This window comes from Geotrypetes seraphini, chromosome 9 (assembly GCF_902459505.1).
Source record: "Geotrypetes seraphini chromosome 9, aGeoSer1.1, whole genome shotgun sequence".
Taxonomy (NCBI): Eukaryota; Metazoa; Chordata; class Amphibia; order Gymnophiona; family Dermophiidae; genus Geotrypetes; species Geotrypetes seraphini.
Window position 1 is genome coordinate 112772586 of NC_047092.1, and position 25344 is coordinate 112797929.

At 47.8% G+C, this 25344-nt stretch overlaps 1 protein-coding gene across 1 annotated transcript in view; it reads right to left on the reverse strand.

Annotated features, from left to right (window-relative positions):
• The window catches only part of FARP2 (FERM, ARH/RhoGEF and pleckstrin domain protein 2), an 818436-nt gene that overhangs the window by 583975 nt on the left and 209117 nt on the right, over positions 1-25344 (reverse strand). The window lies entirely within an intron of this gene.

Here is a 25344-nt window from a genome sequence, read left to right on the forward strand (position 1 = left end):
GAATTTTCTGCAGACCAGCAGTTGAAGAACAGTTATCTAGGGCAGTGTTTCTCAACCTGGAGTACGCGAGCTGCCTGTTGGGGGTATGCAGCCTGGCTGCCGCCAGGGATCTCTTCCTGCCTCTCACCAGGAATCCCTGCCTCCCCCCCCCCCCCGCTGAAGCCACCGCCGTCAGGATGGCTCCCTGCCCCCATCTGCATGCCCACTGCACAACCCTCCACCTCCAAAGCCAATCCGGAGCTGACACGCTCCATCCCTCCCCCAGCAGGGACTGGCCATGGCCGCGTGCAGTGGCTGGCCCACGAGACTCCCCCCTCCCCGACATCAATTCTGATGTTAGAAAGAAAGTCCCAGGCCAGCCAGGCAGCAACTCAATACATGGGGGCACTAACTTGGGACATAAGAGGGAGGGAGTAAAAAGGGAGAATTGATGGGCATGAGTGTGTGAGGGAGAGATGGTGCACATGGGGAAAGGAAGAAAAGAAAATTGGGCATAGAGAGAGAGGAGTGAAGTAGAGATGTATGGGGAATAGAAGAATGAGAGGGAGAAATGTTGGATATGGTGGTAGAGAGGGCAGATTGAAGGGGATGTAAGAGGGAGGAATATTGGACATAGTGATGGAGGGAGAAATTTGGCATTGTGTTGAAGAGGGGTGATAGAGGAGAAATGGGCATGAGGCTGGTAGGCAGGGGTGAAAAATGCTGCACATGATCCAGAGAATGAGAAAGGGAGAATTGTTGCCAGTAGGGGTGGAGGAGAGAGAAAAACAAGTTGGACTTATGGAGGGACAGAGAGAGAGAGAGAGAGATGTTAGTTGGGGAAGGGAATGGGGTCCAGAAGCGTGCAGGAGGCAGACAGGAAGAAATATTGGAAATGCAACCAGAGTCTCATGAAATGACCAGAGAACAAAGGTAGGAAAAATAATTTTATTTTCAATTTAGTTATCAAAATGTGTCAGTTTTGTGAATTTATATCTGCTGTCTATATTTTGCTCTATATTTGTCTATTTTTCTATAGTTGTTACTGATGGCTTATTTTAAAATCATCTGCCTTGACCTCTTTGAAAAAAAAACCCCAGAATATAAATGATAATTAACATTTTTGAGCGTATAATGTGCATTGTGTTTTTTTTTTTATTTTGTGGTTACCGTATGTATTAAGATTATATTGTGTGTATATGAAACATGGATGGAAGAAATTGCATTACAATTAGTACTATTATTATGGGGGTGGAGTCAGGGGCTGAGCTTGGGCGGATGTATTCGGTTGGTATTTATTAGGCTTAGGGGGTACTTGGCTTGAAAAGGTTGAGAAACACTGCTTTAGGGAACTCATCCTTTGTTGCGTTGTTTGTATTTCCGTTGCTAAAGAGGTAAAGTGTTGATCCACTGTGTCAAGTTTATCCAGGATGAGCTGAAACTGTTTCCCAACGGTGTGCTCAACTGCCACTCGCACTTCAGCGGTGATCTCCACTATCCATTCGAAGTTGTGGGTTGGTGATTGTGCTCGATCCTTGTCAGCCATTTTGGAGTCCCCAAGGTTAGTGCCAAGTCGTTCCGTTTTCATCAACCTTGCAGCCATCCGCAATGCTCCGGCCCACTCATTCAAACAAGGTAAATGTTAATAATTAGTACTTTTAATAAGGTTGCCAGAAGTAGCTGCCTGGAACTGCCAATATGCGCTAATTCTGTGGGGAGTGTATCGGAGCTCAGCACTCATGCTGCTCGTATCTCCATCCGGAACTGGATCAGGTTACTTACCTCTACTAATCTTCTTTCTTGTAAATATCCTCTGGACGCTTCACGATAGGGTTATTTCTCTCTCTCAGCCTTGAGCTGCAGGGACTCAAAATCAAATTCTAGCCCCTTCCTCTGGTGTCATATCCCTGGACTCACTCCTGGAATTCCAGTCAGTACCAAAGCCAGGTATATCTAGAACAAACAGGAAACACAAGAAAAGAGAGAGAGGGGGTATGCGGGCACTCCCCGCTACATATCAATTCTGCTCATGAGAAACAAAGCCAAAACAAGTAGCACCATAAGGCCAAATTTTGCATAACATGAAATTTGAACTAGAGAGTTGCGCGGGGACAGAAATCAAACCCATCCCCGCCCATCCCCAGTAGAATCAAACCCATTCCTGTCCGTCCCCACTAGGAGTCAAACCCGTCCCCGCTGGAGTCAAATCCGTCCCCACAAACTTCAGAAGTAGTTATTTCATTTAATTATGCTACTGAATTAAAGGCTCTGGTAGAGACCCATTTACAAATAAGCAAAGACACTATTAATTTGGAAATATTAATTGGGAAGAATACATACTTTGTAAAAGGGTTTCTACCAGAGCCTCTAATGTAAATATAAAATATAAATACTCAGCTGATGAGGACCCCCAAGCTGTCAGCTGAGGACTTTCTCTACAGTTGGCTGGGGTCCCTTTTGCCAAGCTTGGCAGGCAGCAGTAGCATCCCTGAATCACAGATGCTGGCACCTCAGTGGCTCATGGATGCTGCCAGCGACTACTTGGTGGAGGGGAGTTCTAGCCATCTCTACAGGAGGTGGTGCTTGGGGATTCCTACCAGCCACAGCAAGGGTCAGCAAGTACTTCAACACTGTAGAAATAAAACCAGAAATGCATTTTCTTTTCTTTTGAACACAATACAAAGACATCTGCTATATACATTTCACAAAGCTTAACATATTTTAGTCAATAAATTTCGTTTTTTACCTTTGTTGTCTGGAGACTTATTTTTCCATCAAATTGGTCCCAGTTTCTTTTTTCTGCTTTCCCATCTTCTGTAAATTCTTCTGTTGCTGTCTATTGGTTCCTCCTACCATGGTCCAGCATTTATCCCTCTTTCATCCCCCGGACCATGTGCAGCATCTTTTGTCCCTGCCCACCAACCCAATGCCCAACATTTCTCTAGCACCATGCCACCTCTCTCCCTCCATTCCCCTCACCAATATGTCCAACATTCCTTCCTCTTGCATCCCTTTCAATCTTTCCCACTGTTCCCTTTCCACCATATTTTTCCCTCTCAATTGTACCTCACTCCCTCCCTATGACCAAAAATTCTCCTTTCTTCCATTCCCCGTGTACACAATCATCCCTCTTTCCCTCTCACTGACACATCCACACCCAATTCTCCCTTTCTATTCCCTCCCCCACCTCAGCATCTCTTTCCCTACTTTCCTCCATCTCTCAAGTTCATGTCTTCTGTGTCCAAAAACACACTCCCTCCCCCCTTCTGTGGCCCACATTTGACCCCTTTCAATCTTTCCCACTGTTCCCTTTCAACCATATTTTCCCCTCTCAATTGTACCTCACTCCCTCCCTATGACCAAAAATTCTCCTTTCTTCCATTCCCCGTGTACACAATCATCCCTCTTTCCCTCTCACTGACACATCTACATCCAATTCTCCCTTTCTATTCCCTCCCCCACCTCAGCATCTCTTTCCCTACTTTCCTCCATCTCCCAAGATCATGTCTTCTGTGTCCAAAAACACACTCCCTCCCCCCTTCTGTGGCCCACATTTGCCTCCCACATTTGCCCCCCTTCTGTGTCCTGCGTTTGCATCCAGATAACAGCAGGGGATGGAGGCAGCTTGAACCGAGAGGCTTGTCTTCTTTTCCTGCCTACAGCACGAACATGTAGCTGACCAGAAGTCTTACCCCGACGTCAGAGCTGACATCAGAGGGAAGACTTTGCGTCAGTCACGTGCAGCGTGCAGGGCCTGTTTGGAAATACTGGGCATCCATGAGCTTGTGACCTGAAAACTTTCTTTGCATGGCCGATTCGTTTGGCCACAAGCCACAGAATTGAGGATTTCTCCCCCCCCCCTTCAATTTGTTGTTTGTTTTTTTTTCAGTGATTTTTTTTTGCTCCAATCCACCCATCATGCTTCTCCCTGGCGTCTGGCACCATCCGGCCTCTCCGCTGCTGCCTTTCCTGAACTGTTGGGTGGCATGCCACTGCCAGTTCCACAGGAAAAGGGGCATCTCCTTCTAGGACCACGGCTTCTGCCAGCCCATCTCCATCTCCCTGTGCACGGACATCGCCTACAAACCAGACCATCATGCCCCTATATATTGAGAGTTTTTCCATAACTGGCATCACCAAAATAAAGCAGTAAAAGCCCAAACAAACCAAGTATGGTTGGGTTTCAGGCTAGCAAATTATCTGGTGCCTTTCCAGTTACTGTTACCTAGTAATTAATTGGACCTGTTGGGACACACGAACCAAGAGGACGTCGGCTTGGAGGTGCTTTCTACCCGCTGGTGAAGGTGCACTGCTCCCCAGAGCTCAAGTTTTTCCTCTGCTCCATGTACGCCCCGGTGTGCACGGTGCTGAAGCAGACCATCCTGCCATGCCGGTCCATCTGGGAACAGGCGTGGCAGAGCTGCAAGGCTCTGATGAACATGTTCAGCTTCCAGTGGGCAGAACCACTCGGAAGACCGGGGGGGGGGGGATAGGCGTTGTTCTCCACCACTGCTCCCCCGCTTTATGGAGCACCCTAGTACACCACCTCTGACCAGCCTTTCCACTGCCCCCGGGCACTCAAGGTGCCCGCCTACCTCAACTACCGGTTTTTGGAGGAGAAGGACTGCGCAGCCCCCCATGAGCCAGCCAGAGGCAACTGCTACGTGTTCTTCAGCCAGGAAGAGATCTGCCCGATACCCTGCACATGACTGACGCGGAGCCTTCCCTCTGATGCCAGCTCTGACGTTGGGGGAAGACTTCCAGTCAGCTACGTGTGCGTTCTGCAAGCAAGAAAAGAAGAGCAGCTTCTCAGCTCAAGCTGCCTCCAACCCCGCGGGATCCCTGAGACTACAAGGGGGTCCCCACGGGATCCCCGTGACCTGAGGGGGGGAACCCGAAGGATCCCCACGAGTCCTGTGGGATTCCCGTCGTCCCCGTTCCTGTGCTGCTCTCTAATTTGAACAGTAACAAATCGAAAACAGTATAACTTTTGATAAAGGAGACACAGCCTAAGGGTCAGAAGGGGCCACCATCCAGGGACCCCACTAACTCCACATACCTTACTTATAAGGAACAAGCATGGTATTCTCAGCAAGGCTGGTCAAAGACAGAAATCCAGCTTACTAGGTACTGGCAGGCGAACTGCAAATCGGACAGAAGAGATGGCGGATGTGAAGCTTCCAGTGGATATTTACAAGAAAGAAGATTAGCAGAGATAATAAACCTAATCTTTCATTCTTGTACATTAACCTCTGGAAGCTTCACGATAGGGACGTATCAAAGCAGTCAGGGGGGGCCTGATGAGACCGCCGCTAGGACTGAAGCCCCAAAAGCTGCATCTTGCTTAGCCCCACATCAAGTCTGTAAAACTTGGTAAACGTATGGAGAGAGGCCCAGTGGTCATCCTACAAATCTCTTCTGAAGATACCACTGTGGATTCAGCCCAAGAGGAAGCCATTCCTCTGGTAGAATGAGCCTTCACCCCAAGGGGAGGCTTCTTTCCCACTTGCACATAAGCCATGGAAATGGCTGCACAATTCCATCTAGAAATGGTAGCCTTGGAAGCACATAGTACGAACAAACAGATGGTACGAAAGACGGAAGCCATTCGTGACCTCCAGGTATCTCAGAAGGATGCTGCACATCCAGAGACAGCAAAACACAGTCCTTGGACTTGGAGACCGACTGAATGAAGGTGGGCAGCCGAACTTCCTGGATGACATGGAACGTGGAAACTGCTTTCGGAAAAAAAGAAGGTACTGTCCTCAAAATGACCGCACACTCCGTGATGCAGAGAAAAGGATCTCTGCACGACAGAGCTTGAAGCTCTGACACTCTCCGAGCATAAATGACCGTAATGAGGAAAACGGTCTTAATGGTTCAAAGGGCGGCGAGCCAGCGAGTGGAGAACCAAGTTCAAATTTCACGTTGGACAAGGCAGACCTAAGGGAGGCCTCAGCAGTGTGGACAACGTCCAGGTGAGATGCCAGGGAACCCCTGAGAGCAGAGGGACCTAAACACACAAAGTCCCATAATCTGCACACAAAGAGAAGAAACCGCAAGACCCTTCCTGAGGCCAGTCTGCAGGAAGTCCAAGACATGCGCCACTGAAGGGGCCAAGGGATCCACTTGAACCCTCTCACACCAAGCCTGAAAGCACCTCCAGGCTTTCGCATAGGCTGACACCATGGATTTCCTCTTGCTCTGAAGGAGCATAGTAATGACCGCAGACGAGTAGCCCCTAGCCGTCAATGTCACATGCTCAAGTGCCAAGGCGTATGACCAAAGCGGTCCGGATCTTGAAGCGCTATGGGGCCTGCGTGAGCAGCCGCCGATGGCAAGGGAGATGCAGACCCCTCTCCATGCTCAACTGCACTAGATCTGTGTACCAAGGTCTTCTGGGCCAGTCCATAGACACCAGGATCACTGGACCCACGTGAGAGGCCACCCGGCGCAGAATGCGCCCTATCATGGGCAACGGGGGAAAGACGGAAAAGTTCCTCCTCAGGCTAAGGTTGAACAAGGGCAACTAGCCCTTCGCTGCTGACCTCTCTGTGGCAGCTGAAGAATCTGGTCGCCTTCCGGTTCTCAGCTGACGCCATCAGATTGAAGGATGGACGGCCCCACCGTCGGACTATGGACTCTAACATTGTCTACATCAGCCACATGAGCCATGAAGGCCACCAGATGCCTTTCCGCACAGGAAAAGAGTATCCGAGCCTCTAGGCTCAATAGGGGCCTATTTGTGACCCCTGACATGATGGATACAGCCGTCACATTGTCTGAGAAAACATGAACAGAGATACTGTTGAAATCTTACCAAGGCCAGATGGATCGCTTGAAGTTCCAGGCGATTGATAGACCATCTACTCTCCAGCGCAGCCCACCGGCCTTGCACCGGGACAGATCTGCAAACTGCCCCCCAACCGGACAGACTGGCACCCGTTGTCAAGGTCACCCAGTCCAAGACTCACAGAAGAAGCCCTCTGTTTAGAGTAACAGGGTTCAGCCACCACAGCATGCTGCTGTGGGCCACTGCCAACTTCACTCCAGCGAATTCCACTGGGGATGCCATCGAGTCAGGAGGGATAGCTAAAGAGGACGGAGTCGAACTCTGGCCCAAGGAATCATATTTATGGTTGCAACCATGAGATCCAGAACCTGCAGGTACTGCCAGGCCGTCGGAGCCTGAACCTCCAACATGGCCTGAATGGTACTCCAAAGCTTGAGCTTCCTGGAGTCTGACAGAAACATCTGGTTCCTGCCCGTGTGGAACCGGACTCTCAGATACTTCTAATTCTGTGTCGGCTCGAGGTGGCTCTTCTTCAGATTGATCACCCAGCCGAGACTCTCCAGCAGATGCACCACCTGGAGAACTGCCTTGCGGCCCTCCTCCAGCGAGGGAGCTCTGAATAGCCAGTCGTTCAGGTATGGATGGACGAGGACACCCTGCGAGCGCAGTTGGACAGCTACCATCACCATGACTTTGGTGAAGGATCTAGGTGCTGATGCCAGCCCGAAGGGTGGGGCAGTGAATTGGAAGTGCAGCCTGAGTACGTGGCATCTCAGAAACCTGTGTTCCGGAAAGAGGTCTGTAAGGGGATCTGAATCGTCCTGTCATCGGGGGCTGGGCGTACTGGTGAGGGCGCCGGTAAGGCCGAAATTTCGGCCATCCTGAACCCCTCATCAGACGAGGTTTCAACCCAGGAAGCACCTTAGGCTTACAGTCCTGAACACTGGCCATGAGGTCATCCAAACCTGAACACTGGCCTGATGACTGGCCATGATGTCATCCATCCTTGGCTCAACAAGAGCAAACCCTTGGAAAGGCAACCAGCTCAGTGTAGCCTTAGAAGAAAAATCACCCAACCACTAGCTCCTAGCTTAGCAAAAACCTTTATCATGTCATAAAGGGCAAGTAAAGGTTCCGAAGGACAACCTCCTCAGGATCTTGGCGGAGTTTGGTGCGACATGCTCTGGCCACAAAGGAAGTGGCCGCTGTAGCTCTCACTCCTGCCACAGCAGAATCAAAAAGGCGCATGAGGACAAAAACCACCCGCCTGTCCTGAACATCTTTCAGGATTGACCCCTCCATCAAAGGGTAAGGAAATGCGCTTAGTGACCTGTGCCACAGCCAAATTCACCTTCGGTGGGTCCAGTCGTTTGGTGAAATCCGGGTCCATGGGATACAAACACACCATGGCCCTAGCACATTTAAGGGAATGCTCCAGGGACTCCCAGACCTCTAAGAGTATCCTAGCCAAATCTGCATTGTCCGGAAAGCAAGCGGAGAGCAGACGCTGATCACTCATAATGGAACATTCTGCCTGTTCCGTATGGTCTGAATCCAGAGTCACAGTTCTGAGGGACTCAAAGATAACTGTCAGGCAGGCAGCTAGACTTGAATAGCCGGCGTACTGTTGGGTCATCCCCAAGATCTCGGGATCCACTTGCCTGGAGATCACTAAGATCTGCTAGGTTAGCCACATCTGCGGACTCCGCTGAAGAAATATGTGACAGCAAAGGCACAGAAACCAAAGCAGAAACAATGACGGGAACCTCCCATCTGCTTTCTGTTGTCCTTGAAACAGAACATAGAGACATGCTGGAATCCAGAGGAGGGGCAGCCCCTATCTGCTGCACTGGATTCTGAGTGGAAGAAACAGGTATAAATCTTTTGCGCATAAAAGCCCAATACATCATGTCCACAAATTCCGGGGGAAAATAGTCACCGGCGGCAAGAGCCGCTCTGCATGACTCAGAATTGGAATGCTTAGCAGACTTATGAGACTTTTCCCCAGAATTGCACTTGTGTTTCGTGGAAGCGCCCTCCATGTCCAATTTAGGCATCCCGAATGCAGCAATCGCGTCTCTGGAGGAATTGGAGGAAAGTAGTGCCTCTCCAGAGGAGGGGAGTGAGGAATTTGTACACAGTTCACCCCCCTCACGGGCCGCAGCACATGTGATGCACAGCTGTGAATCCGGCAGTCATTCACCACAAAGATGGCATGAATCCTTGTCATCCTGTCCTGAGAAAGCCATCTGTGAAGTTTGGAGTAAAAATGAAGCTCCTAAGGTAAAAAAAATACACTTTTAAAAACTAATGAAAAACTAAGATGGCTGCCACGGGTGCAGGTTTTGCCCTAAAATGGTCCAGGAAAATCACAGGGAACAAGAAAAATGGCGATTTTACAATTCTACAGGTGGGGGGACCAGGGCATGCAGGGAAAACACCCAAAAACCCGATTTCAGAACTCCCAAAAATCACCATACTCGTGGGCACACAGACACCACAGAAACATGTGCTGGAGTAGAAATCAATGGCAAGCCAACTAAACACAGAGCAAGCAAGGAGATAAGTACCTCAGGAGCTGGAAAACTGGATTTCAGGTCTTCTTACCGCCTCACCTTCCCTGTTACCCCAGACAGTGACTACCAGGACCTCTCAGGAAATTTAGGGAAGACATGCAGTCTGGTTCTGATCCCTCCGCGGAACCAAGCAGTCTGCGCTCTACCCCTTAGCAGACGAACCCGGGGTGAGATGGCTCCCAATCCTGGAGACCCGATCTGACCAGTAGGCTGTCCAGGGGCCTTACTGCATTTTGGCTAACAGGTAACCCGCCCAAAAGCAAACAATATTAGAATGAAAGTCTGCAATCTCCTACTGAAGGATATTCCCGCAGGGTGAATCCACAGCACTAGGGCAAGACCTGCGCCAAAAACAAATTGAAGTGACTAAAAATTGAAAATTAATAACGAGCAGAAGAGACAAGACCCTGCAGCAAAGTTGCAGGAACTAGACTGGAATTACACGGTTGAGTCCAGGGAATGACACCAGAGGGTGGGGCTAGAGTTTGATTTTGAGTCCCTGCAGCTCAAGGCTGAAAGAGATAAATAACCCTATCATGAAGCTTCCAGAGGTTATTGTACAAGAAGTCTCATTGCCCATTGCTCTCCATTTAATATCTGATTATATTGCCTTTAGAAAGGCACTAAAATCATTTCTATTCCATAAATCCTTGATTAGCAAAGGAGAGTGCATTAACCCTAACAAGGTCATTGGTAATGAAGGATAGAGGATTAATGTATGTATAATTGTATTTTGTTTTGACTCGACAGTGTATTTTGCTGGAATTGTCCAGGTCTTCTTAAGAGTAAGCCATATAGCACAGTTACTTACCGTAACAGTTGTTATCCAGGGACAGCAGGCAGCTATTCTCACATGTGGGTGATGTCATCCACGGAGCCCGGATATGGACAGCCTCGCAAGCAGACTTGCTTATATAAACCCAGAAGTTTCGAATCTGCCGCACCACGCATGCGCGAGTACCTTCCCGCCCAGCACAGGGTGCGTCCCCTCAGTTCAGATAGCTAGCAGAGAAGCCAACCAGGTGGGTGGATTGTGAAAATAGCTGCCTGATGTCCCTGGGTAACAACTGTTACAGTAAGTAACTGTGCTTTATCCCAGGACAAGCAGGCAACCTATTCTCACATGTGGGTGACCTCCAAGCTAACCAGAATGGGATGGTGGGAGCGTTGGCAACTTAGGAGAATAAATTTTGTAATACTCTCTGGCCAAAATGGCCATTTTGTCTGGAGAAAACATCCAGACAATAATGAGAGGTAAAAGTATGAACTGAGGACCAGGTAGCAGCTTTGCAAATTTCCTCAATAGGTGTAGATCTGAGGAAAGCTACAGAAGCCGACAGTGCTCTGATCTTATGGGCTGTGACTTTATTGTGAACAGGAAATCCAGCCTGGGCATAGCAGAATGAGATACAAGCCGCCATCCAATTGGAGATGGTTCGGATCAAAGGAGAGAAAAAGTTGAGGAGCAGTTCTGTGCGGTTTGGTGCGTTCCAAATAGAAAGCCAAAGCACGTTTACAGTCCAGAGTATGAAGAGCTGATTCTCCAGGATGAGAATAAGGCTTTGGAAAAAACACTGGAAGTACAATAGATTGGTTGAGATGAAATTCTGAAACCATTTTAAGTAAGAATTTAGGATGAGTAGTGGATCAGCTTGTCATGATGGAAAACTGTGAAAGGTGGATCAGCAACTAAAGCTTGCAGCTCACTGGCTCTTCGAACAGATGTGAGGGCAATAAGAAACACCACTTTCCAAGTGAGATATTTCAGATGAGCCATAGACATTGGTTCAAATGGAGGTTTCATCAACTGAGCAAGAACAACATTGAGATCCCAAACCACTGGAGGCGGTTTGAGAGGAGATTTGACATTGAAAAGTCCTTTCATAAATTTGGAAACCACCGGATGAGCAGACAGGGGTTTCCCTTCAATAGGCTGATGGAAAGCCGCAATTACACTGAGATGGACTCGGATAGATGTAGACTTGAGGCCAGAGTTAGAAAAGTGCAAAAAATAATTCAGAACAGAAGATAAGGAAGAATCTTGAGGCTCTTTGTCATGAGAGATGCACCACGTAGAAAACCTAGTCCATTTTTGGTGGTAGCATTGTCTAGTGGCAGGTTTTCTAGAAGTTTCTAAAATGTCTTGTACAGGTTGAGAAAACTGAAGAGGAGTTATGTTGAAAGGTACCAAGCTGTCAGATGCAGAGACTGCAGGTTGGGATGAAGTAGAGATCCTTGACTCTGTGTAAGCAGAGATGGAAAAACTGGTAGAAGGTTTGGCTCCCTGCTGCTGAGTTGAAGTAGAAGGGAATACTAAGGTTGTCTCGACCACCGAGGAACTACCAGAATCATGGTGGCATGGTTGTTCTTCAGCTTGACAAGAGTCTTGAGGATGAGAGGGATTGGAGGGAATGCATACAGGAAGAGATTTGTCCATTCCAATAGAAAAGCATCTGCCTTGAGGCGATGAGGAGAGTATATCCTGGAGCAGAACTGAGGCAGTTTGTGGTTGTGGGGAGATACAAAGAGTTCCCCACTGAGAAAAAATGTGATGAAGGGGCGAGGAATTGAGTGTCCATTCGTGAGGTTGCAGAAGATGACTCAATTTGTCTGCCAAACTGTTTTTCTCCCCTTTAATATAGACAGCTTTCAGGAAGATGTTGTGAAGTGAGAGAAGATAAAGCATGGAAGCTCTGATCCCTGTAAGTCCTGACATTAGCAAGCCAGGTGAAGTGGGATACATCCCTGTAAGTCCTGACATTAGCAAGCCAGGTGAAGGGGGATGGGAGAAAGGCAAAGATCACTTTTCTCTTTACAGAAAAACTGTTCTCACCCCCTGCAACTGAAATCTACCTTATCTATCTCTGCAGATGATGGAAACAGTAGATTAACTGTGGAAAGATATTTCAACATTGACTAAAGAGCATGCAAAGATGGAGAAATACGCCGTTTTATAAGTTCAATTAGCTACTGTAGAAGTAAAACTAGAGAAAAAGCAACAGGTTCTGAAGCTGTGGGCTAGCTGTGGTTTTACACCAAGGCCCACCCAGCCAGATACCATAAAGAGATAAACAGACCATGGTCAGAAGACAGAATTCTCAGAAGAAAGAATTCATAAGAAATATCATCTAATAGAAAGTATCAGAGATGTTTAAAGTTGGGAGGGGGGCTTGTGCTCGGAAATACTAATATGGGGGGGAAACAGGCATTTCGGGGAAAAAGGTAGGTCTTACGGGAAACAGAGTGAACATATAACATGACGTAGGTGAGAATAGCCAATAAATGAATGTAGTTAGGCAGTAATGCATAAGTAAATAACCAATAAGGATGTATCATGTGATGTAAACCAACGTGGTGTTGGCCACTAAGAAATGTATAAAAACCAGGCCTTTAGAAGGGAGAGGTCAGAACAGACATCGGAGGACCTCTAGGCCTAGAGATCACCTTCTGTTACGCTATATGCTAAATGATTTATTCCTGTAAGCTGTTATTGATTGGCTAAATAAATATATACTTATTGAAACCAGTATATAGCGTTCGATGTCTCATTACCGAGGTAGGCCTGGACAGCGGACTACATCAGTGGTGAACCCCGACGTTGAAAGAGGGGACATGCCCCTTTAGAGACCTCACTGGATTGCAGGCCTATACTCTGCTTGTCAGATTGCCTCTCCATATTACTTTTGGCCAAAAGTTCGCTCCTGGGTCTAGGGTTTACTTTATGGGTTACTTATGCACTGTTTATACCTAAACTTCATTCTTTTCTTGCAGATTTGTTGGCTTAGCTTTTGTATTTTGCTTGCCCTTTACGCCGCTTTTTTGTCCTCCTGACCGGCAATGGAATGTAGTCTGCCCTAAGACTCTTGTTTCTCTTTCCTTACTAATCCTGTTTGTTTGTCGTTACACAGGCCCTGTGGCGTCACCTTTGGACTATCCCGGACCCTGGTGCAGGATTTCACGTCAATTCGCCCGGGACCGGGCTACCATCCTTAGCTGTCCTACGGGTCCTGTATAGACTGGCGGGTGGTAGTCAGTCCGTAGCTTAGGAATGGTTTAAGAATTGGGATATATGTATATATGTTTATGACTGGCGGGTGGTAGTCAGTCCGTAGCTTAGGAATGGTTTAGGAATTGGGATATATGTATATATGTTTATGACTGGCGGGTGGTAGTCAGTCCGTAGCTTAGGAATGGTTTAGGAATTAGGATATATTTATATATGTTTATGACTGGCGGGTGGTAGTCAGTCCGTAGCTTAGGAATGGTTTAGGAATTAGGATATATGTATATATGTTTATGACTGGCGGGTGGTAGTCAGTCCGTAGCTTAGGAATGGTTTAGGAATTAGGATATATGTATATATGTTTATGACTGACGGGTGGTAGTCAGTCCATAGGTTAGGATAGGAGTCAGAATCCATTATAGTTGGCGGGTTGTGTAGTCGGCCTCTAGTTCAGGGCGTGGTTGATGTATATATACGCAGATAATTAGTAGTTCATTAATTACCGGTGGGTCGTGTAGCCGGTATTTAGGTATTGTCTCAGCGCGGCTGTATTGTCACCCACTAACACTTCCTTTTATGTACCCTCTTTATACTCTCCTTTAAAAACAAAATTTTTTTTTTAGTGCAGACTTTGAGTCGATTGCTGGTTGAGCTTGAGCTTTTTCCTCTCCGCGGCCAACGACTGGCCCTCCATTCTACCACCCTATTCTCTTCTTAGGTTCAGTTCAGAAGATACTTCACTTCCAGGTAAATATATGGGTTTTGTTTCTTATATGATTGCTGAACTTAGTTGAGGTACTATGCTCCCATTAGCCCTGCTAAAAAGTGTCACACACCCTGAATTACATAAGCTCCTACACCATTTCCATGACAAATGGGTCAAACATACTTCTAAGAAACATCCCCCAGATTCGCCTGAATGGACATGGCCCCCACAGGGGTCCCTCTTTTACAATGATTTACTTTCCCTCCGTACCACTATTCTCAATGACAAACAAGGCAAGTCAAGAGATAAACACTTAGAAATGTGGAAACTGTGGCGAGCTCAATGTGTGGACCCACCCCTTCCATCTACCCCACTCATAACTAATATTAACCCTTCGGCCCCAGATTCGACGACCGAGTTTGGTCCCCATAAGAGTGCCTCCCCACCCCCATATACTAAGGCTCCTACCATTCCTAGGTCGCCCATACCATCATCTGGTATATATCCTTCCCTGCAACCCCCGGCTTGTGGATATGACCAGGCCCCCTATGTGCCCCCTGAAAATGCGCACCCTCACAGTCAGACGAAAGCTGCCCCCCTTGCCCCCTGCACCGCACCCTCTTATCAGATAAATGGCTTTGTGGATCTGTCTCCCATACCCCCTGATGCCCTATTTCCCCCTGACACCTCATCTTTACCTGTCCCTTCTTCCAATCCCTGTTCCCTTGAACCTCAATCTAAAAACGCCCAGGTGCATTGGCAAGACGAGGATTTATCCAAGTTTAAAACTGATCTTGACTCCTGTACCACCCGTATCCTTCGGGGTACAGGTGCTCACACTTAAAGCGGTTTTACCCAAGAATTGGCTACTTTATCTTCCCTGACATCCCGCTGCCCTAATCCCACTGATTGCCTTTTTGCTGAGTGCCATGGCCTCACTGATCATGTTAGTTTTGCTCAAAGACATGACGATTCCGGTTGCCAATACAAACAACTCGGTTGTCGTGTCTGTCGTCGTTTGCCCTCTTGTCCTGACCCACACGATTGTACTGCCTTTGGGGCCTGTACTATCACAGCAGCTCATAAGAATATTTTGGATGGCCTTGTCTATTCTTGGGCTCCTGTCTGTGCGCAGCCCACCCTAGATAACTCCACTTGTACAGTTCCGGCCACCCACGAAGTCCCTCAGGGAGGCTCCTTTGTCATGTCTCCGAGGGAACGCTCCACGGCACCATCACCCCCTCCACACACACCCAACATTGATCGTCCTGCCCCGGCAGCAACACCTGCCCTCACAGCCACACCCCGGGGCTCCAGGCCGGAGCCGGCACCCCGGCCATCCCTGGCCCTCTCAGGTTCCCCCGTGCCTACTCACTCGCTTACTAAACCCAAAAAGAAAACTGTCTATATCGACCTGACAGATAATAATTCTGTCTATATTGACCTGGCAGAAACCTCTGACACCTGGTATAAATCTCTTCCTCTTGAACAGTCTGTCCCCACCACCATCTTGACCCCCCAAGCCTCTCCGTCCCTGGGTGATCCTAGGTCGGACACTCCCAACCATGCCTCTCCCTCCATATCTACTCCGACACCTCCCACCCTCACACCACATCCCCTTCATTCTTCCTCTGTTCCATCTCTTACCCCACCATCCTCCTCTCATGCCGATCGTCCTACCACTCCCTTTACTCCCGACTGGAAGCTTACATCTTGCCCAGCCCCTGCTGATTGTGCCCTTAATGCTGGCTGCGGTGGACGCTCCTTCCACGTCAGTTACGCCCAGCGTCATAAGGCTTCCAACTGTCAGTGTCAGTATTGCCGGGTGTGTTTAGGCCTCCCTTCATGCCAGAACCCCCAAGACTGTACGTCCTATGGAGCCTGTATTCATCTTCCCCCTCATATTAGTCTATCTACAGGGCGCTCCCGACCCTTTCCAGCACCCCTCCGACCGCTACTGTTTTCTGAATATGTCCCTTCTGTCCCCCTTGGTCCATTGACTACTGACTTCGCAGGGACCTATTATAAATCTTGCCTTGCCCCTAAGCAGATCATTGCTCAGCATGAGCACTCTACTCATTATGTCCACCCGTGGCTTGACAATCTTGCCGGTTGGACAGAGTCTTGTGCTCCCCAACTCATCCCCTTCCCCCGGGAGGGCTCTTTCGAAACCAAACATATGAATACGGCCCGTTTATGCATTCGCCAGGGCTTCCAGGATTCTGGGTGGGATTTGCAATACATGAAAGATGGTCTTAAAATTTGGGAAAAATATGAGCGGAGATTTTTTGGCCAGCCTGCTGAATTCCCTTCTAAGCCACTTCCCTTTTCCGACTCTTTCCCTACTAACTCCACTCCTGCTGTCACCTTTCCTCTCTCCCCTGCCAATGCCGCTCCTGCCACTTCTACGGCTTCTACTTTGCAGGCCCCCCTCATTACTAAACAAACCCATGCTGGCGCAACCAAAACTGAGTATGATGCTTGGAGCTTTGCCGATAAACTGTCTATCAAAGCTCAACTCCCCCCCTTGTTGAAGGGTGCATCCCCATGGATTTCTAAATTCGAGCAAATTACCTCCCAATGGGAACTTGCCCTGGGGGATGTCCGCTCCCTACTGGTCGAATGCATAGGCAAAGTAACTACAGATATTTTTGCTGATGCAGGTATTGCCAATTATACCATTGATGTCAAAAATTTTGACGGGGACCGCTTTAATAATTATAGGTCCTCGGTCTGGAAAGCCCTTCGTGCCCACTATCCCGATGAGAAGGATATGTCCCAACTTACCTCCATGCAGTATAAAGTTGGCTCTGACATTTACTCCTTCATTCGTGATTTTGAGGACATATGGGACCTGCAATTAGGTGATCCTTGCTCCAAGGAAAATATTAAAGGCTTAGCCTTTCAAACGTTGCGTGCCACTATGCCAAAGGCCATCCAAACTAAATTGGATGGGATCGTGGGCATGGCTGGTAAACCGTGGTCCAAAATCATTACACATATTATTCATTACTCCCAACTCTTATCCGATGCAGACACCAAAGAGCAGAAAGAATTGCTCCAATTACAAAAGAAGGCTTTAACTTCTCAAATTCAGTCCCACTCTCAACCTCTACCGGCACCTATGCTTCCTCAGCCCCCTGCCCCGACAGCAGCTGATGCTCTCTCCCAGATGAAACAAGCTGTCCGCCTTGCTCAGCAAGAGGCTGTTCAGCTTGCTCACATTCAATGGGCCCAGCCTCCTTTCCCCTGGAGACCCTGGCAGTCCTCACCACCTTCCACCTCTGCCCCTCGGGGTCTGCGCCGCATGGGCCGTAACGGTCCCTTTCAACCACGAGACCGATCCCAGATCCAGTGTTGGACCTGTAATAGACATGGGCACATGTCTATTGAATGCCCGCACAACCCCTTTACCCGAGCCGCCAGGGATGGGGCCCGTGGTCGGGGTCGGTCTGCTCCCTCTACCATTCCTTCTGACCCTACCTCTCCACACCCCTTTACCTTTCCCTACCCTTATGCTCCTCCGCAACCGTGGCACGACCCCACCGAACCCTCTGATCCCCATCTTTCCCCAGACTCCCTATGACTACCTCACCTTTCCCACTATGTTCACATTTCAGTTTCTAATCTCTCTGAGCCTATTAAGTTGGTACAGATTGGTGACCAAATCGACATCCCCTTTATTGTTGATACTGGCGCCACATTAACCTCTATCAATTTCATTCCTCCCCACTACCCCCTTTCTACCCGCACTGTACCGACAATTGGTATTGAAGGGGCTGCCCAGCAGCACCACATCATCCCTGATGTATTGTTAATCATCGACGGCCAGGTCGTACTGTCTGATATTCTATACGTTTCTTCCTGTCCAGTTAACCTCCTGGGCCGTGATGTGCTTTCTAAAATTAAGGCCGTCATCACTTTTGTTGGCTTTCATCATTCTGCTCCCATATTAGACCCTGCCACTCGCTATGGGTGTGTGACCAGTGTTGTTGGAGTCAAGCTTCTCCTCAAGGACCCCACCACTGGTCCTACCATCCCGCAATACCCCTTGAAGCCGGATGCATTGCATGGTATCCGCACTCTAATCCAAGAACTCATTGAGCCCACTGAATCCCCCTGGAACACCCCCCTCTTTCCCATTCGCAAGGCGGATGGCAAAACCTGGCGCCTGGTACACGATTTGCGTGGCCTAAATCGCCTCTTGCAACAGGAATTTCCCGTTGTCCCTAATCCCGTCACTTTGCTGTCCTCATCCACCTTACATGCCTGGTTCTCTGTCATTGATCTCAAAAATGCTTTTTATTCCATCCTCTTGCACCCTGATTCCCGCCCCCTCACGGCCTTTACCGTGGACACTGACCGGTACATGTGGCAGCGCCTTCCCCAGGGCCTCCACGAAAGTCCAGGTATATTCTCTCGTGTCATTGCCCATGACCTACAGGGGTTCCGCTCCTCTATGCACCCTGATTCCCAAGCCTCCCTTTTTGCTTATGTTGATGATCTTCTCTTGTCCGCCGACACTGAGTCGCTCTGTCAACGTCTCACTGATGATCTCCTGGCCTATCTGATTGCAAAAGGGTATGCCATTAATTCTGACAAATTACAATATTGCCAACAGGAGGTCACCTTTTTGGGCCACGCCATTCGAGCTGATAGTAAGTTTCTCTGCCCCACTCTACTTAATGAAATCGACACGCTTTCCATCCCCCGCACGGTCCATGATCTCCGTGCCTTACTGGGTTTACTTAACTACTGTCGGGACTATATTCCCTGTCTAACCACCCGAGTTCTGTCTCTCCGCTCTCATTTAAAAGGGAACCCAGAGGGGAAGCATGCCATTCATCTCTCCCCTTCGGATGTCGCCATTATCAAATCCCTACAGGCTGATCTCAAATTGGCTCCACAATTTATGTTACCCCTTCACTCGCTCCCAGTTCACTTATATGTCATTAACCACCCAAAGGGGTGGGCTGCTGTGGCCTGCCAGGATGATCATACTATTTGTTACTTGTCAGGCTCTTTCACACCGGTCGAAGCATGCTTCAACCAGTGTGAACAGGGGGTAGTTGCAGCAGTCAACGCCGTCTTAAAAGTTTACCAGTTCCTACCATACGCCTACATTATTTTACATTCTACACATACACTGTCAAAAATTCTATCCCTTCCCACCGTCACTTTCACTACACGGAGACTGGCTACTTACCTAGCGGTTCTCCTCACAGGGAATATTGATATTCGGCCTGCCTCTAAGGATGTTGTCCTGAAGGATAAAGTGCAGCCATTCCTTGCTTTCTTTGGTCCCGAGGCCACAGCTTTACATGGCTGCCCCCAAGAACTACCTACTAACCCAGTTATAAAACCATACAAAGATGGTTTTCACATTTTTGTCGAAGGTTCACAAACAAGTGCAGGCACGGCCTTTGCTTGGTTTGTTTACAATGTTGAAGAGCAAATCTGGGAAAGTGGTTGGAGCATCATGCCCACATCCCTTACAGCACAAGCAGCAGAGCTGGCGGTTCTGTTACACGCCCTTGAAACCTATCCTGATAAAAATTTGACAATCTATTCAGACTCTATCTATGCTATTAAATGCATTACAGAAAATCATGACAAATGGCAGGTGAGAGGGTTCATTGATAGTACGGGTAAACCACTACAACACATCGCTCTTCTGGAGCGTCTTATGACAGCCATACAGAATAGGAACACCCCTGCAGCAATCATAAAAATCAAAGCCCACGACAACACAGACAGGTCCTTCCCTCAAAAGGCACATCAGCATGTTGACTTTTTGGCCAAAGAAGCTACCACATATTCACAGTCCGCTCCTTTGTATGTAAACACAAGGGCTCGCTCTACTGAGCTTGCAGCCTCCTTTGCTGAAGGAGCCACGATAGAAGAGTTACAAAGATGGCAGGAAATGGGGTGTAAACAAGTAAAAGGCGTCTGGAGAACACAAGATATGAGAACATGCATATCAACAGCCTCGCTATGGCTGTATGCCCAAGATTACCATGTGAAAACACATGCCCCTTTCTCATACCTCAGTGCCCGACTCAAGCCCACCTGTATTAAAAAGAATCCTAGGGGCACTCCCACCCCTCTAGGGGTTATACCCATTCCAGAAGGGCCTTGCAGGAAATGGCACATTGATTATACAGATATGATATTCAAGAACCAAGGGAAACGATACCTCTTGGTATGTATCTGCCCTTTTTCACAGTGGATCGAAGCCTATCCATGTGCCTCCGAAACAGGGAAGGAGGCAGCTCAAAAAATTTGTACTGAAATTGTAAGTAGACATGGGGTACCGGAAACCATTATTTCAGATAATGGAAGTCATTTCCGAAATGACCTCCTAAGAGAATTATGTGGCTCGCTAGGCATTGAACAAAAATTTGTCACTGTGTACAGACCACAAGCTAATGGATTAGTTGAAAAGGCTAATGATCTCATTAAAGTAGCCTTAAAGAAACTAATGCCTTTAGAGTCTAAAAATTGGCTGAAGTACTTACCGGCAGCACTCTATGCCGTCCGGAATCGGACCCTACAACTTAAGGATCTGGTAACCAGTCCATTCCAGTTGTGCACTGGAAGACTACCATATTTTCCGCCCTTCCAACAGCCGGGCCAGAGGGCCTTGCCACAAGTCATATCTGATTATGTGTTTTCTTTGCAGACAGCACTGCAATTGTTGGACGACAAGAGACGATCCTCAGCAAGGGCCCCAATGCCGTGGGTCTACAAATACCACAAGGGACAACAAGTGTACAAACGTAACTACCAGAAACAGAACTGGAAACAGCTGGCCTTCCACGGGCCGTATACCATCGAGGAAGCATACCCATTCGCGGTCAAGCTGCAAGGACAGGTTACATTGGTGCACCATAAAGATCTCAAGCCGGCTCCCACTGCAGTGTCAACCCTGACCGAAACTCAAAGCGCAAACAAGTAATCCAGCTTATGAGCTGGTGGACTAGATTACTGTCTTCTGACTTTATTTGTTTTTTATATATATTCAGTATTTCCTGGTTGTTAGGATATGTTATATTAGTATTGTGTTCCAAAAAGTGTAGAACAGCCATAGACTTTGGGTTTCATGTACACTTTCTCAAATGATAACGTACACACCCCCTTTACCTTTCATGAGTATTAACAATGACATATGTGTAGGCATAGTTAAGACTTTAGCATATTCATTCGCCGTCCTTATCCTGTTCTTTTCCTTGTGGGGCCTCTTTCCTGCGCTGGAAGCCCTTGTCTGGTTTTGGGGTTACCGACTTCCCAGGTGGATTTGTTGCACATTCCCCCGCTGGTTTCCCCCGCTAGCCCAAACCCAGCCCCCTTCTTCTGATTCTCTGACCGTGTGACCCAGTACTCTAAAATGGGAGCTCCAGGTAGCTTCTTCCCTAACCCTCATCCAGGGAGACTCCCTCTCTCTCGATTTATTGGCCATAAACCAAACAGCCTGCTCTTAAGGTTGGTCATCTTTTTCTGGCTCTGCGCAAGTGTCCTTACAACCCCTTCGGGGAAATCCTGGATTGGGACACCTCCCCCTCTGCCGGCTTGCACCCCTTGTGTACATCAGACACGCACAGGCACCCACATCACTAATACGTTAATCTATTACAAACATTTTGCCTGTAATACCACTATCACTGAATGTGCACATAAAGGCTATACCTATCATATGTGTGCAGGTCCCCGGGGGGGGGGAACAATACCTCCACCCATATTTGTTTCGATCCTCAAGCCCGACCCTCCTATCAGTTGTACATGCGTTCCTGTGATAACCATAGACGCACGGGGGGGTTTCGCTGCTGGAATACAAAGAGCAGCTCTGTAAAACTCCCTTCCCTCAACACACCTATAGGTTTCTCCATGGATGTTTGCACGGTCATCAACTATCAGAAGTTTTCACATCATAACTGTGACAAACTTAACCCCTTTAAATATTTCCCTCTTAGGAAATATCTCTGTCCACAACGGGACTGGTACACCTATGATACTAACGACGGGTATTATTGGTGTAGCTCCTGGTCCCTGGTGATAGCAGACACCCAAAACCCTGCTTTTGGAGGAGATCCTTTAGTAAAAATAACACAAAGTTCCACACTCCCAACTAAACAATGCGTTTGCCACAACAATTGTTCCTTAATTTATTTTCATATCCAGAACCCTAAAGCTTTCTTGACCCCTCAACGATATCAGATAGCTATTGAGATGGGAGGAAGAGCCCCTTATGGGTTCATGGAAATAGGCCTTAGACTCACCCAGCCAGTTTCCTTCCATAAGACCCATCATATTGAGGAAATAGAACATTCAATTGAGTATGGCACCTCCGCAAACAACCTATTCCTCACCTTAGCTGAAACTATAGCAAGCAGCTTAAATATTACTAACTGCTATGTTTGTGGTGGTACCCATATGGGGGAACACTGGCCATGGGAAGCACAGGAAATAGACCTTACTAAAACATCGCCATTTATAGTGAATCTCACTAGGCCTCCCCCGACAACAATAGGCTCCCCTTGGGTTCTGAAATCCCTTTTTGTCCCCCGGTATTGCCTGGTAAGACCCCAGACCCCCCAGACCGCTGGGGCTTTCCAAGCAGGATGGTCTGCCTGCACCCACACCTATACCTGGAATCATTCCCGATGGGTCATTTGGCCCACTGACGCACCACCTTTCATGGATACCTTCTTTCAGCTATTACACCACTCCCGTTATTCTAAGCTCCAGAAAGGCCCCCCTGCATTAGTTAATTGGCCAGCTCCAGATGGTCTTTATTGGATATGTGAGAATAAAGCATATATTTGGTTACCCAAGAATTGGGAAGGATCATGTACCTTACGTATAATTCGCCCCAGCTTCTTTCTACTCCCTCTTGCACATGTAGACTACCTAAGGTTCCAAGTGTACCAATCCCTCAGCCGATCCAAGCGGGCTGTAGACATTAGTAATAACTTGCAAATTGGTGCCTGGACAGATAAAGAATGGCCCCCTGCTCACATTATCAGTTACTATGGGCCTGCCACGTGGGCAGCTGATGGCATGTGGGGATATCGTACCCCTATTTACATGTTGAATAGGCTTATTCGACTCCAGGCAGTAGTAGAAACCATTACAAATGCCATCTCCCTTGCCCTAAATCTTCTGGCAGCCCACGATGATCAACTCAGAAATGCCATTTACCAAAATCGCTTAGCTCTGGATTATTTACTGGCCACCGAAGGTGGTGTATGTGGTAAATTTAATTTGTCTAATTGCTGTTTGCATATTGATGAAATAGGCCAAGTTATGATAGTATGAGGGAGGTCGCACATGTCCCTGTGCAATCTTGGAGTGGAGTTGCACCTGATTGGTTCACCTCCTGGTTCCCTAACATAGGTGCCTTATGCCCTATTTTGGTCTTCTTAGGTATCCTGTGTCTCAGTTTCCTGCTCGTACCTTGCTGTGTCCCCTGCTGTATCAGCCTGGTACGTAGTACTACCGACAAATGCTAGCCACACAGATATACTGTCCTCTCAACCCCCTCACGGCTGAGGGCGAATACCTGACTATGTTACCCATGCACAATCATTTTAACGACTGTGCTCGTTTTAACGAGTGTGACTTAGCTGATAGTGACGCCCCTCCCTCTGAAACCACATCACCTGAGGTTCTTTCTCATGAGCTGTTATCACCACCACCTCCTCCTCCCCCAATATCAGCAATTTATGCTGATGTTTCTATCACAGCCCGGCAGGTATAAGTTTTAATGCAGCACTCATCTGCTTCCATGATTTCTGCTTTGCACAAATATCTGAATTATTGACTGCTTAGTCTAGTATTATTGGCAATAAGTACACTGCGACATGTTATACTGCTCTGTCCTCAGTAGCGTAGTAAGGGAGGGCACTTGTCTCTTTCCTTTACCATATGTACTTCCTAGCACATAGCCCTGGGCCCATAATATGCAATTTCTGATGCAATCTAAATCCTCACCGGATGAACAGGGGTCAAAGCCACCTGGTGGGGCTTTGAAGAGGGGATGAGAGAAGATAAAGCATGGAAGCTCTGATCCCTGTAAGTCCTGACATTAGCAAGCCAGGTGAAGTGGGATACATCCCTGTAAGTCCTGACATTAGCAAGCCAGGTGAAGGGGGATGGGAGAAAGGCAAAGATCACTTTTCTCTTTACAGAAAAACTGTCCTCACCCCCTGCAACTGAAATCTACCTTATCTATCTTTGCAGATGATGGAAACAGTAGATTAACTGTGGAAAGATATTTCAACATTGACTAAAGAGCATGCAAAGATGGAGAAATACGCCGTTTTATAAGTTCAATTAGCTACTGTAGAAGTAAAACTAGAGAAAAAGCAACAGGTCCTGAAGCTGCGGGCTAGCTGTGGTTTTACACCAAGGCCCACCCAGCCAGATACCATAAAGAGATAAACAGACCATGGTCAGAAGACAGAATTCTCAGAAGAAAGAATTCATAAGAAATATCATCTAATAGAAAGTATCAGAGATGTTTAAAGTTGGGAGGGGGGCTTGTGCTCGGAAATACTAATATGGGGGGGATACAGGCATTTCGGGGAAAAAGGTAGGTCTTACGGGAAACAGAGTGAACATATAACATGACGTAGGTGAGAATAGCCAATAAATGAATGTAGTTAGGCAGTAATGCATAAGTAAATAACCAATAAGGATGTATCATGTGATGTAAACCAACGTGGTGTTGGCCACTAAGAAATGTATAAAAACCAGGCCTTTAGAAGGGAGAGGTCAGAACAGACATCGGAGGACCTCTAGGCCTAGAGATCACCTTCTGTTACGCTATATGCTAAATGATTTATTCCTGTAAGCTGTTATTGATTGGCTAAATAAATATATACTTATTGAAACCAGTATATAGCGTTCGAGGTCTCATTACCGAGGTAGGCCTGTACAGCGGCCTACATCAGAAGGATTGCCCAATCCCAAACCTTCAGAGCTTCTTGGCAAAGAGGGAGAGATCCTGTTCCTCCCTGCTTGTTGACATAATACATGGCGACTTGGTTGTCCGTCCTAATGAGGACTACCTGGTCGTGAAAATGTTGTTGAAAAGCTTTGAGAGCATTGAAGATTGCTCCGAGTTCCAACAGATTAATATGACACTGATGATCCATGCTGGACCAGTGAACTTGAGTACGGAGACCTTGGAGGTGAGTCCCAAGTGTAGGTCGAGGAATCTGTTGTGAGAGCCTTCTGATGAGGTGGCATCTGAAACAGTAAACCTCTGGAGAGATTGGAAGAGAGC